Source organism: Balaenoptera borealis (genome assembly GCF_965194805.1).
Source record: "Balaenoptera borealis genome assembly, chromosome: 20".
NCBI classification, from domain to species: Eukaryota; Metazoa; Chordata; class Mammalia; order Artiodactyla; family Balaenopteridae; genus Balaenoptera; species Balaenoptera borealis.
This window is the reverse complement of record NC_138879.1, coordinates 13,333,004-13,346,304: the sequence shown is the minus strand read 5'-3', so window position 1 is coordinate 13,346,304 and position 13,301 is coordinate 13,333,004. Positions and strand designations below refer to the sequence as shown.

The following is a 13,301-nucleotide window of genomic DNA, read 5'->3' as shown; positions in this document are numbered from 1 at the left end:
CCCACTCCACACCCTTGAGACTTAATCATGTCCTATCAGGGGACGCATTCTGAATGATTTCCCTGGACTGCCATTTGACTCCTAGAACTTTTAACTCTGCATGTGCCTCTCACAACCAGTCAGCTCTAAGTGTGAGGGCCGTGCATGAGACACAGCACTGGCACGGTAGGAGCTCAGAAAATGAATGCAGATGAATGAACATGACTTTAGTTATTCTTAAATATAGTTATTTATGAAAACAATATAGTGTAAACTTTAAGAAATAAGATCGATCATTTTAAACCTAGTATATTTTACAAGGAGACACCAGTTCTATACCTTTTTCACTGTCTTGGCTCCTCCTCCTCCCATCCTGGCTCCACCTCCTCCCATCCTGGCCCCTCCTCCTCCCATCCTGGCCCCACCTCCTCCCAGCCTGGCCCCTCCTCCTCCCAGCCTGGCCCCTCCTCCTCCCATCCTGGCCCCACCTCCTCCCATCCTGGCTCCTCCTCCTCCCATCCTGGCCCCACCTCCTCCCATCCTGGCCCCACCTCCTCTTATCCTGGCCCCACCTCTTCCCAAGCACCCAAGCACCACTGGGAGGGTCAGTGCTAGAGGGGAAGGGGCACATTCCAATGTTACACCCTAAATCTGAGGTTCTCTCTAGTTTCCAATAAACAAAAGGGAAGGTGTGCAGCCCTGGAGGGCTTTGGGCCTCTGGCCTCAGGGAATTCTCAAACAGCTTTTTTTTTCAATTGAGGTAAAATCCACATAGAAAATTAACTGTTTTAACCCTTTCAGAGTGTACAATTCACTGGCATTTAGTCCATTCACAGTGTTCATCACCTCCATCTAGTTCTGGAATATTATCATCATCCCAAAAGGACATCCTGTACCCATTAGCAGTCATTCCGCATCCTCCGTCCCCAGCCCCATGCAGCCACCAATCCGCTTTCTGTCTGTAAGTCTGCCTGCTCTGGACACTTCGTATCAATGGGATCATACAACATACAGCACGTGGCCAGGTGTCAGCAGCATGTTTCCCAGGTTCCTCGTGCGGTAGCACATACTGGTGCATCCTTCCTTCTCAGTGCTGAGCAGTGTTCTGTCGTGTGGAAGCACCATGTTTTGTTTATGGGAGCAGCCGGTTTCACCCTGGGGTGTGGGCACGGCCCACCCACTTGGCCCTTCCTGAGCTTCCGGCCCACAGGCGGGTGGACTGTCCCAATTAAGGAGTGTCCAGAGGGGGCCTGTGGGAGCTGGGCAAGCAGGGAGTGTCTGACCATCAGCGTCAAGGCATTGGATGTTTAATCGTTTTCCTGTGTGGCCATTGACCATTCTGGAGGAACGTGATCCATCTGGAGAAAGGAGAGCTGGTATCCAGTTCCTAGGACTGACGTTATGGGAAGGACCAGCACTCGTCAGGAGAAAGGACCAGAATCTGTCCTTGCTCAGCTCTGCCCGTGGCCTGTGGGTGAATAAAGGGCAAAAATTGTACATTTATGGGACTTCCCTGGTGGCACAGCGGTTAAGAATCCGCCTGCCAATGCAGGGGACACAGGTTTGAGCCCTGGTCTGGGAAGATCCCACATGCCGTGGAGCAACTAAGCCAGTGGGCCACAACTACTGAGCCTGCGCTCTAGAGCCCACGAGCCACAACTACTGAGCTCACGTGCCACAACTACTGAAGCCCGCGCGCCTAGAGCCCGTGCTCCACAACAAAGAGAAGCCACCGCAATGAGAAGCCCACACACCGCAACGAAGAGTAGCCCCCGCTCACCACAACTAGAGAAAGCCCGCGCTCAGCAGCAAAGACCCAATGCAGCCAAAAATAAATAAGTAAATAAATAAATTTATTAAAAAAGAAAATTGTACGTTTAGTTTGTCTATGCAGGAAAAACATCAGAGCAAAACCTTCCTAAAATACACCCATGACCACTAACACCTTCAAGAGAAAACCACTTAGGAGGCCCTTGTAGACCAGTCAGTGGTCTCTAAGTGAGATTCCTGGGTCCCACGCCTGTCGGTGTGTCTCCAGCTGCATGGGAGGAGGGGGCTGGAAAAGGTGCTTGGCGCCCTGGCGGTGACCACACACACCGGGCCTCCACACGCTTCCCGGCTACCTGCCCCAGGAGCCCCTTGCGAGAGGCACACACCTCAGCTCTGGGGCCTTCACCCACTCCCTGAAAGCCCTGTGAGGTTTCTGGGTCTGAAAGCAGCGAATGCCGGTCCAGACCAGCCCCCTCTCAGGAACACAGGCGGCTCCTTCTCACAGAGAATGAGTCTCCATCTGTTTCACCTCTAACCAGCCTCTCCCTCCCAGCCAGCCTCGGACACCCAGCAGGCGGTCTTCTTGGGGGGACGCACTGCCCACGGAGGGGAGCTGCATTTGAAGTTGCCCTGAGCCAGATGAATAAGCTTTTTATGGTCCCCCCATGCTGGACTCAGCCTGAATGTCAAATGGTAATTAGCAGCAGACCCGGCTCTGTCCCTGGTGATATTATCATCAGACTTCTTGGGTTTCAAAGTGAGCAGCCGACATGAAACAGTGGGTGGATTGGCCTCCAAGAAGGGCCTGATGGGGCCTGAGAAGTCTTGGGACCAGGATGCCCGGGACTGAGTGGCCAGGACAGGGGGGAAGTCCCCACAACGTGGAGCAGGCCTCAGGGTCTGCACGGATGGTGGTGGCCAGTGCGATGCCCTCAGCCTGGCTACGGCCGCTGTCCTCACCCCCGCGGTCCCGGGGCCCTGCACACCGTACTCCCACCTCAGCCCTCAGCCCCGAGGTCACAAAGATCAGCCACCATGGCCTCTCAGGCTGGCCAGTGTGTACGATCCCTGATCCTAGCCTCCTTGGGGGTGCTTGGGGATAGGCTGGTGTCCACATTCAGACACAGGCTGTGCTCAGGGAGGGGAGGAGACTTTGCAGGAGAGAGCGGGGCTGGGGAGACCAGGGCCTGGCCTACTGTGAGGCCTACTGTGAGGTGAAGTCTCCCCTCCTCTCCCTCTCTAGATCCTTCTCTGCACCAGGAAAGGGCTTGGTATCTTAGAAATGTAGCTAAGAGTCCAGTAGAAGCTACCACAGCAACGAACTCCCTGCCCCCAATGCCAGCCTGTTACCCCAGGGTGCCTGGAGCAGGAGGGCCTCAGGAGCCCCCTGCCCTGTGAGCCAGCAGCTAGGGCCCAGGAGGTGGGTCCAGTTCCCTCTCACTCAGGCACCAGGCTGCCTCTCTACACCCCGGGCTGACGCTTCTGTAAGTTTGTGTGAAAGACGGAACGAGAGAAGAGCAAGATGGTCACCATGGTGTTGCTTATCGTTTGAGGGGGAAAAGGAGATTTAAACCCTAAGTGTCTGTCAATTGTATTCGCAAAATAAAATCTGATGCAACCATTAGCTTTCATTTATGGTCATGGAAATCTGTCTGCAGGACATTATATTTTAAAAATCAAGCCAGAAAACAGTCATATAATGTAATCCTAATTTTGAAAAGCCTGAAAACATATCAAGGTGTGTTTACAAGTGGAGAAAAGGATCTACACCAAAGATTACAATAGATGATCCTGGGCCACGACCAATGGATACTTTTCACTTATTTTGAAAGTAGGAGAACAATAGTCATTTTGTGATTTTTAAAAAACAAGCCCCTCAAAATCTGTTCTCAAAAGTGTTGAAGGAAGTGTCCCATATCCCCCGACCCAGGGAAGGCCAAGCCACATCTGGAGACACAGCATCAGTCGTTGCTGGAGATTCGCACACACCCACCTGCGTGCACATTTGCACCAGCCCGTGCACGCACGCCAGAGCCAGGGTTCAGCATCTCCTAGGAGGCTGAAGCTTGGGGGAGGGAAGAGGACCCCCTCTGAGGGTCCACACAGGTTCCTCCAGGGCGCCTCTGGCTCTGGCGGCTCCCAGGGACTCGCAGGATTCCTCACCCCATCCTCGCCAAGCACCACCCCCAGTGCAGACCCCTTGGGCCTCTCACCAAGCCCTTCTGCAAACCTTCTCCTGTCCATCTTTGCAGCACATCTTGTAAGTTCTCCTGTTGGTTACACTTTGGGAAACTTCTGCTACTGTCTGTCTACTTCTATTTCAACGTTCTGCCTGACCACACTCCTTTCAATACGGAGAAAAAAGGAAATTAATCCCTCAACACACAATCTATCCTCATAAAGAACTCGCTGCCCCGCGAGTTCTTCATGAGGATAGATTTCTCCAGACACTGGAGAAACAAAAATGGCACAGGGACCAGCCACACTGCGGGCTCCAGGCCCTGGACCGGCAGGCTCCGGAACTGGGCAGCCCCAACCCTGAGCGACCAACTGAGGTCCCTTCCCTGCAAGTCAGGCTCGGGAATCCTGCGCCCCTCTTCCACCAAGGGTCCCGGCAGAACATGGAGCCCTTGCCCTTCACCCCCCTCCCTCTCAGACAACAGAGAAAATGTTGAATGAAGAAGGGAACCCCGGCACTCTGTCCGGTGGCGCCTGAGGACAGAAGTGGTGTCTCCCACCAAGGAGTGGGGTTTGCAATCCCAGCCATCTGCGCTGAGAGAGCGTTGACTGACACATGAGTTTGTTGTCAGGAAAAGAAAGAAGAAACAGACTCAGGACAGCGAGGCTGGAGAGATCCTGACCCTCCAAAGGTGAAACCCTAAGGACCCAGGACAACTTGGGTTCCAAGTGCATCAGCTCTGCCAACTCCTGAGTCCGTGGGATGCAACAGGAAACGAGGACATTTTGGAAGAGAGGAAATGTGTGTTTGGTTTTGAACAAAACATACTGTATTTGCACACCCATGTTCATAGCATAATTCACAGTAGCCAAAATGTAGAAACAGCCCAAGTGTCCATCGATGGATAAACAAAATGTGGACAATGAAATATTATTCAGCCTTAAAAAGGAAGGAAATTCTGGCACAGGCTACAGCATGGATGAAACTTGAGGGCACTGAGCTCAGAGAAGGAAGCTCAATGAAAGACAAATTCTGTATGATTCCACTCACATGAGGTCCCTAGAGTAGGCGAATTCACAGAGAGAGAAAATAGGATGGGGGAGGGAAGGGGAGTTGGTGTTTAATGGAGACAGAGTTTCAGTTTGGGAAGATGAGAAAGCTCTGGAGATGGATGGTGGTGATGGCTGAGCTGCAATGTGAATGTACTTAATGTCACTGAAATGTACACTTAAACATGGTTAAAATGGTAAATTTTAGGTTGTGTGTATTTTACCACAATAAAATAAATGTTCAAATATATACATAACCCCTGTCATGGGAGCACACACACGTATGCATAAACACACACACAGACATATGGTAAGCAATTCTGAAAGAAATGCACCACAAGGCTGACGGTTGTCAGCTCTGGTGGTGAGATAATGCTTCTTTCTCTGCCTGATCCTTGCTGTGATTTCCAAGTTTTCTAAAAGGGGCAGCAGCATTTGCACAATGGAATAGAAGTTATAAAATGCACATCTTTCCCCAACTGAGCCCGCTCTGCTGGCCTTTCAGCCTCCACACAATGGGTCATTCAGCCGCTCTGCCCACTGCCCGCGCACTCGGCCATAAATCAGCCTGACGCTGAGCGCCGCCTGCACCCCCTAGGCCTCGCTCCTGCCTCCTCTGGGGCTGCGACAGGGCCCCGTGTGACGCCCACCTCCTTCCCACGCACCCCCAGGCCCGGGCTGCCCACACACAGCCCCTGGAGGACAGTGACCCACATCAAGGCAGTGCTGGGTACCAGCCAGCATCTTTCATCTCCTGAAGAGAGAGACGCTTTCCCAGCTGCACCACTTTGCTGTCGCCTCGGCTCAGTAAAATAAACAGAATCGGTGGCATCTACCGGGTTTATTACGCATATTCCCCAAACGCATAATTATCTTTCTACAAGGCACATTCTTGGTGCATTGCCATGCCTCTGTGCCAGAACCCCAGACTGCCTTCCTGCATTCCTGGGCCATGACACCACCACGCCACGGCCTGCTGTGCTTGGCCAGATGTGTGCGGATCAGTCCGCCACGCCGGCCCGGCTTGGGGCAGATGGACGCTGCAGGCGGGCATGGCGGCCGCTGGGGTGAGGGGGCTGCCCAAGTCCACCACCAGTCAGGAGTCCCCTGATCCCGGCCTTGACACTTCCTGCCTGCTGCAGGACCTGGACCCCTGGAGGTCATTGTCCCGAGTCCTGGGTTGACTGCCCTGTTTCCTGTTCTGCAGAGGAGAGAGCCCACTAGGTCTGAGGTCCAAGGGCAGTCAGCAGGACTGGGGAGGACCCTTCCTCCTGGCCCTGAGCTCTGCTGTGAGCGGCCAGCCAGGGACGCTGTAAAATGAAGCCAGAGGATCAAAACACCCTTAAGGCTGCTCCAGGAGGGTGGACCAGGACCTCTGGGCTGAGAGGCTAGTGGGCCAGCTTGGAAGGGACAACTTGACCCAACAAGCACATGGGGGGGTGCCCACAGGCCAGGACAACCCCCACCCAGTCAGAGATGACCCCAGGAGCCACCTGGAACAGCCCAGCCCTGGGGCCTGGCAGGCCGAGATCATCTTCCTCTGAGCTGCTGAGGCGTCTGGGAGAGGGGAGACCCCTCACCTCAAATTCACTGAGGGCAACATGGACCTCAGTTATTAGAGTCGCTCAGGATCCATCACACCCGTTATGTGTTCTTGATCCAAATGCTGGACGAGAATTCTGAGTTGCTCCCTCAGCTGTGTGGCCTTGGACTAGTGGCTCACCCTCTCTGTGCTGTGGTTTCTTCACATCCTCATAAATGAAGTTGGTGATAGTGCATATCTCACCAGGCAGTTGCGCCACAAACAGAATGTGGGTCCCGGTGTGCGCCCAGCGCTCGGCGTTTCCACTGCACAAATGAAGCTCGGGCGATTGAGGGGTCTGGTCCATCCAGTTGGGGGAGGGGGGTGCTGCCCACCTCGACCGGGAACCTCACAGCCTCCTGACCCCCCTGCTTCCCAGACATACAGCCCAGGCCCACATCTGCCACCAGCTCCTACACTGGCCTCATCCTCCTTCCGAAACCCCAGCCTTTTCACTAAATCCCCTGTTCAGAAGTCTTAACCGGGAAGCACATGGGCCACGGGGACTATGGTGCCCGGAGCCATCGTTTAACTGGGTGAAATTTAATGTCGTCAGTGTGATGGGTGACTGGATGATGGCTCGTTTCTCTTTCTTCTTATTTTTACCGTTCTGACTTTTCCATTTTTCTTTCATAGCATGTTTTTCATGTGTTGTTTGAGATTATAAAGCCCTATTTTTAAATCCTCAGCACCGTCCCTCTCCTTAGCACATCTTCCCTGCTCTGGTCAACCTGACCCAGGCCCACCCCCATGCTTGAGCCGTCCCCACCTCTGCCCGGGCTGCCCGCCGCCTGCCTTCCATCTTAGTGCCTGACGTGCCCACGTCCACCTCTCACCCTCCGTCTGGGGGCTTCTCACACACAGCTGAGCCCACCTGGACGGTCCTCATTTTCCACAGGGCCCCCTGGAAGGGACAACAGGTGATGGCAAAAGAGGGAAACTGGGCCTGTGAGAAACTTCATCCATTCCCACGCCTCCCCTCCTTTGTGACATGGACATCCATCACTGGTCATGGGACTTGAGTCTTCTGGGCCCTGCACCCGAGGGGAGCCCCAGGAGGAGGACTGGGGAGGAGCCCTCTGGCTGGGTAGAAGGAGTGGGGAGAGGGGCTGTCTGAGGTGCAGGCCTGTGTCCCAAACAGCCTCACACCAGCCCATGTGGCCCCTGTGAGGGGAGATGGAGACAGAGGACCTCCTGCTCCCAGCAGGCGGCCTCCCACCTCCTTGTGCTCCCACAGTGTCCCCAGAGCCCCCGGTTGGCCACACACCCAATGAGGTTCTGGGGTCCCCAGCCAGAGGACTCAAGGCACCCTCATCTTTGGTCCTAGGTCTGGCAGAATCTCAGAGGTGGCCCCTTCATCATGCCCTGTGCACAGTTTCTGGGGTGACCTTGGCCTCTCAGAGTTGTTCTGGAGTCTAGGGGTGCTGCCTTCGGGCTCTGAGCTGCCTGGAGCTCCCAGGCACCGTGCTGGGGGATAGGAGGTGGGGGCCCACTGTCTGCCCCCCATGGACCCCTGAACTGTACCAGGCTGACCAGCCCAGGGACATGGAGTGTGCAGTATCCGACCCACCTCCTTAGATCTCCTCTGCCTCAGCAGCCTCAGCGGCCGTCCACACCCGTCCCCAGCCCACCGTGACCTCCCCTCCCTGACCCTCTCCGTCCTGACGAGCGGGGAGCCTGGGCTTCCGTTCATGCTCCACAAAACTGCGGTGAAGGGATTCGGTTCAACAAAACGGCCCCCGAGTCTACTCCAGGTTCTCCAGAGGCGCATTTTACACAGGCTCCCCTGTTCCCCGCATCCACCCCACACAGACCATCCTCATCTTCCTCCCCTGCCCCCAGACCCCCTGGAGTTGCTGATTCGCTCAGCCCAATGACCAAATTCCCTCCTGCTTCCACCCGTGTCCTGGACCAACAGTTCCGGCCTGGTGAGGCCAGGGTCACGACAGCCAAGACCACCCACAGTGGCCCTCGGTCCAGCAAGTGTCTCTCCAAAGGACCCAGGAAGTTTGTTTCAATTGCTCCGATTTTCATTTTCTTCACGAGGCCCTTAAAATCCAGATTTTAAAAGCACTCCAACGTCTGTCATCCCGACAATCGCCAAGAGCAAACGGAGACAGGGCCTGAAGTGGGCGTCCTGTGGGCTGAGGGTCTCCACCCAGGACCAGTCTAGTCCCCCGCAGGCAGAGGTGTTGTCCATGGCATGGCACTGAGGCCTCAACAAAGCTGGGTTTGAATCCTGGTGAGAGACTCTCATTGTCAGGTTCAGGTCATCCTCTGTTCCTGGAGCCAGGGGGCAGGGGTCTTGGGCAGGAGTGTGGATGGGGGGCCTGGGGGGCATCCTCACGGGTGTGTCATGCTTGGCCTCATCTCATGGCCAGATCCATGAGCCAGAGCTGACCACTCAGAGACGCAACCTGCTGTGAGCTGAACTGTTGGTCCACACGCATCTTCAGTGTTTGAGGACATGGAAGTGATCCCAGGGAAGGGGCCCAGCAAGCCAGGACAGAGGCAGTTTGCACACTGCATCCCCTTTGTCCACTTGAGCCAATTCCCTTTGCCAGGAAAGGCGTCGTTGAGAGGAGATGCCCACGTGTCCCAGAGCCGGGAGGGAAGGTAAGGAGTAACCATGAACTCAGTTCCACCTGTTTCCATCTGTTCACGCTCGCTGCTCAGGCCAGGCAGCCCCATTGCCCCGGGATGGGCCAGGGAGCTGGATGGCTGTCCAGGTGGGGTGGGCAGAGAGAGGGGGCTCCAGCCCCAGGCCCACTAATATGTACACTTGTGAGTCCATGAGATGGAGTGGGAGAACGCAGAGGACCCTGGGAGCAGCAAGGATGCGGGGAGAGAGGTTGTGGCCACCGAGCCCCCTCCTGGCTCCCTGAGCTGCAGACTTTCTGGGCTAAGGGTCATCCTTCAGTCCTTGCATTTCGGTCAATATTCCCCCGGCGTGGGCCCCGCCCCCTCCCCATGCATGACAGTTTGCCAGGTCCCCCATGAGGGCCAGGGGCCTGGTCCCCAAAGTGCCTCGTGCTGGGCTCAGGTGTCACCACTCAGACGAGGGACATGGAGGAGGCTGCACTTCCCTCTGACCAGCGGGCCTGGGGCATCTGGGGGATGTCCCCATCTCCTATGACCCCCCCACGACTGGACCTTCAGGGTCTGCCCCACCTGGACCAGCGCATACGCCCCGGTAACTGCAGCCAGCGCATGTGGAGGCCCCTCTGGAGGGTGGAGGGTAGCTGCCAGCGCCCGGCTGCCAAGAAAAACAAGAAAGACGGCGGGATTTACATCCCCAGCTCTCCACCCCCAACCTCCCCCAGAAGGCCAGGCAAGTTCACATAGGACAGGAAGCAGTGAGTCTGACGGCTGGACCGGCTCACTCACATCTCACCGGAACGTGCCCGCTATCTCATCAGGAAACGCGGGCCAGCCAGGTTCAGCCTCTTCTACGTGGTAGAGGCAGAAAGGCCTCTCGCAGAAGCTGGGGCCCTGGAAGGAAAGCGCTTCCACCTGGGGACTTGGGGTGGAGGAGCCGCGTGGGCTTGGCTGACCTTCCTTCAGCCTCAGGAGCTCTCCTCTTGCTGAGTGGGATTTATAAGCTCATAACCCTGGGATGGTAACGACTTGCACATGTGTGGTCAGCGTGTGTCCTGACTTTTCGCTTTGATTCGGTGTCAAATGCTGGTGTAGGTGGGTGTTTGGTGGCAGGGCCGGCGCCGGGGAGGGGGCAGGGGCAGAAGTCACACGGTTTTTGTTATGGATGGCATGGTCACATCAAGGACACCTGGCCCCGGGCTATGTCTCCTTCTATCTGCGTCCAAGTTACACTGAGGTGGACCAGGCAGAGGCCCAGGTGGAAATGGAAAAGATATGATTGGAGAGAGGTGGGTGGGCCTGCCTGACACCAGTTATCTACGATCAAGAATGTGCCCTGGACTATTTTTATGCCATCTGTATTTTCTTTATTTTCCTCCTCTTCTGGTAGAGCTCCTTTTGGACATTTGGTCCAGCTCATTAGAGCTAAAAGGGAAAGAGGGGTGGAGGCCCCTGTGCTCCTCGCCAGGGTAGGGTGGTGGCATGGGGGCCGCGAGAAAGCTCTTCCGCACTGCCCCCCAGCCCTGGTCCACAGGACCACCGAGGACTCAGGCAGGGGAGCTGCAGAGGGGCCGTGGGGTCCCCAGCTCTGACACTGCAGGTGTCTGGCTGGGAACCAGGTGGCCCCTGTGGGTTCAGGTGTGGGGACGACACCGCACACACACACAGACACACAGACGTCCCCCTGCCTTTCTGGAACAGAGAGATCTTAGTTTTCTGCCTTCCCCTCCCTCCCAAACCCTCACACAGAATCCATAGGGGCTTTTGTTTTTTTGGTGTTTTTTTTTTTTTTTAAGCACTTTTTTCTTCTTACCCCAATCAAATTGATGACTAGGAAAGTATGCGGCTTGGTAAGCAAAATTCTTGTGAAAACGAAATTCCAAAGCCCTCGGCAGCCGTGACCTCCCCGCACGGATACGCACAGAATCATGCTGTTTTTCATAAATCGCCACCCGCCTGGGGGCAGCACACAATGGCCAGTGTTGACACTGGATTCCTCATTGTTCCCGAGGCCTCCACCCCACGTGCCGCTGCTTGGGGTGCGCCCCCCGTGTGGCTCTGCGTCTGTCCCCAACCCCGGAGCCCAATCTGCCCTTGGGTGGACATTCACCTGTGACTGACTGTGGAAGGACAGGCTGCACCCCGGGGCCAGGTGCAGCTCCAGCAGCGCTGGCCACGGCCCAGCAGGCTCCTCAGGAGGGACAGGACCCCCTGTGTGCCAGGCCCCATGCGCGGCACTGGGAACCGAGGCCCCGCCCTCCTCCCAGGGCTCAAAGCCTCCCTGGGAGACCAGACCTGCACGCTGCATCCCAGGCTGACTTTGTCCTGATGGGTCTGGGGGAGGAGAGATGGAGGAAGGGAGTGTTCAAGGTGCCCAGGGCTTTGGCTGCGTGTCCCTCCCCCAGAGGACCCTCCAGGACCCCTCAGGGCTGCTTCCCTTGGCCTCCGCCCCAGCAGCCAGCCCCCCAGACACTCCCCCCTCCCATTGACTGCTTGTCACAGCACTTAACCACCTGCCATCTGGGGTGGAATCTCCAGGCAGGCAGGGCCCCAGGATTGTGCCTGCACACAGTAGGCCCTACTCAGCACTTGTGGAATGAATGTCAGCTCACACTTCTGGGGTCTCACCAGCTCCCCTGGGGCCCCACCAGTTATGACCACACAAAGCAGCCTCACAGAAGGGAGGCCCTGGGGGAGGTGACAGCACCCAGACCTGCATGACCGATCCCACTGATTCCCTGTCACATGACGCCCAGAACCACTGCTTATGCAGAAAGCTGCCCCAAATCTTACTCTGCAGAAGGGAATGCTGACAGCCTGGCCAGGCCAGTTCCCACCACGCCGGCCTGAATTAAACAGTTTAATCAATTAGTAAGATGGACGCCTCTGTGTCAGCTGCAGCTCTAATGAGGGGCTCCCCGCCCCCACCCGTGGGACGCACTGGCCTTCTCCCTGGGCCCCTCAACAGGGCCGGACTCAGCCCTTGTCCTCCCCAGGCGGATGCAGCCCCAGGAGCGGGTCTGGGAACCTGGCCCTGCAGCACCAGCTAGACACTCGGCCACACAGGGCCAGGCCCTCCCCGCAGCCAGCTTTCCTTCCAGAACCCAAGTGGCAGAGACAGGAAGGGCCGGGGGCGGGGGTGGGTGGGTGGAGGGGCTTATGCAACCGTCTCCATTTGTGGATGAGGACACAAAACCCCTGGGGACCCTGGACGTGGCCCAGTGGGACTGAGGTCACAGGGACAACGGGTGGGGAAGCCAGCACTCCCTCCCCAGAGTTCCTCAGCCTTGAACACATGCACACCACGGACAGATGCACAGACACACGTGTAGACACACATGCAACCGCACGCACAGACCCCCAGGCTGCAATCTCCTTGCAGTTTCCTTCCCAGAGTGTCAGCACAGGACCAAGCACAGCACCACCCTGCAGAGACTCAGGCCTGGAGCCTCCCCCTGATCTGTCCAGGTCAAGGCCCAGGGTCAGGGTCAGTGTGAGGGCACGTGTGTGAGCACGTGTACGTGTGTGTGTGGGGCGCGTCTCTCTGTCTCTGCTTCCCACTCCTTCCCTGGCGTCCGCAGCATGAGTGGCTCTGGGCACTGATCACACCAGCTGTGTGTGTCCTTCTGACAATCAGACTGGACTTTTCCCAGCTGTTTGGAGATAAAGCTGCCCACCCCCTCGTGACAATTAGAAAGTTGCTCATGTATTTACAATGGAGGGCGGGGCTGGATGTTTCAACGCCTGGCTTCAGTGAGCGGGAAAGGCCAGCGGGAAATAAAGCAAACCTCAGCCCAGCCTGATGTCCTCTGACTTCCTTTCTAAAAAGACAAGGGGCCATGTGTCGCTGGTGTAAATCTCTTCTCTTCTCTGGGTGCCGACACGTCCTGGGATGGAAGCCTGCCATGGGGGCCCACAAGCGGGGGGTCAGGGCTGTGTGCCCACCCGGCAGGGAGACCCTCACCCACACCATGGTCCACGGCCACCAGGCCCTGAGGTGGCAAAGGAGGTGGCTTTAACATGCAGGACGATCTCCACTCTCCACGGTAAGCCTCCCACAGAAGGACACGGGAGCCCAAGCTCACACGTGCCGGCTGTGGACTCCACACCCCGACCCCCCCCAGGACCGCCCGCCTCCACACAC

The 13,301-nt window shown here is 56.6% G+C and overlaps 1 long non-coding RNA gene across 1 annotated transcript in view; it reads right to left on the bottom strand.

Moving 5' to 3' along the window:
• LOC309619251 overlaps positions 1-12,276 on the bottom strand; it is a 31,499-nt gene extending 19,223 nt beyond the window's left edge. The window contains exon 1 of the long non-coding RNA XR_014238830.1: positions 1,315-12,276. This is a non-coding gene — a long non-coding RNA (uncharacterized lncRNA). The remainder of the gene's footprint in view (positions 1-1,314) is intronic.
• Between the last annotated feature and the right edge of the window lie 1,025 nt (positions 12,277-13,301).